The sequence below is a fragment of the Lepidothrix coronata genome, unplaced genomic scaffold (assembly GCF_001604755.1).
Source record: "Lepidothrix coronata isolate B3197 unplaced genomic scaffold, Lepidothrix_coronata-1.0 Scaffold395, whole genome shotgun sequence".
Classification (NCBI taxonomy): Eukaryota; Metazoa; Chordata; class Aves; order Passeriformes; family Pipridae; genus Lepidothrix; species Lepidothrix coronata.
The window spans coordinates 35,171-36,600 of NW_016690575.1; positions in this window are offsets into that span (position 1 = coordinate 35,171).

Sequence of the window (1,430 nt, forward strand, 5' to 3'; positions counted from 1 at the left end):
ACCCCCTACCACTACCACTACAACCACCACCACAACTCCTCCTCCAACCTGTGGTAACGTCCACAATTTAACTTTTGCTGGACCGTATGTAATTAGGCACTCAAATGAGCAGAAGCTGTTGTTAGATCCCACATACTCACCGAAAAGAGTTTGAATAAACCTTCAAGTAAACATATCAAGTATACAAAAGGATTGTCAACCCTATAGCTGGCTTGCTCCCAGTGCTGCTAATAAATACCTTTGCTGCTCAAAAGATCTAAGTCTCTGGGCAGTTTCTCGGACCGATTTTTCGGATTCACTGGGTAAATGAGGAATGCATTGAAACAAAGTCAGGGATCCTTCAGTGACTTGTTTCTCTGAGTTCAATCTTCTGAGACCTCTGATGAGCAGGTGTTTAAGAGTCCAAAGCAAAATCTCACACCTGTCACTGCTGAACATTCCTGTGCTGTGCAAATCACACACAGAGCACATGAGAGCTTAAAGAAGCCCTTCACTGCTCAGGCCATTCTTTTTTCAGAGTATCTTCCCTTTTCTGTTTTACACAGGAAATACAAACCAATTCTTTGAGGCTCTGCTCTGTAGATGAGTCAGCACCAAGTTAATGAGTCAGCACCAAGAACCCCCCAGAGACAACTCTGCAATGCAGCACAGAATCAGCAGCCACGACAATCTTCAGCTCTCTTGTTATGACTTGGGAATCCAGTCCTTTTCTGTTCCTTGTAGGTGATGATTGAACCTCACCTTCCTGCTTCCCATCTGAGCAGCAGCCTGTCTTTCTCTGCTCTCTCTCTTTGCCCCTATTTTTTTCAACATAATCCTGCTCCTTTCTGCACAGAGGACCTCTCATTCCCCTCCATACTTAGGGCTTTGATGGTCAGAGGAAGGGAACAAATGGATTTAACAAGAGTATTATCAGCAGTGATTGCAAATTTATTTTCTGCTGGCTTATCATCCCTTATTACAAAGCAATCCTAAAATAATGGGGTCTTCTATCTGCCACTTCATCAGAAATAGCATTCCTTGAGACAAGAAATATATAACCCGGAATGTCATGCAGAAGATTTTCTCCCAGAATGTTGTAGTTTTACATCCTCTGCATCACTTCAAGTCATTTAGCTAATTACATTAATTCTAAAGAAATTTCGTTTCCAGATTTTTTAATGCTTGGCAACTCTACACTAATCTTACTACACATCTCTCAAGATCAAGAGTTGTTGGGCTCTCACAATAGAATTCAAAACTAGCTTAAATTAATTGTTTCCATTGTCATTTATTCAACCAAAGCTAATTCTCCAGGATGGCCATGAAAAGGGAATGCAAAAGGGACACACCTACACCAGCTAGAAATGGAAAAGCTTTCTTGACAAAAAAAAGAACCAACAACCAACGAAAACACAACCACAGAACAAAACACTCACAGTGTTCAGGGT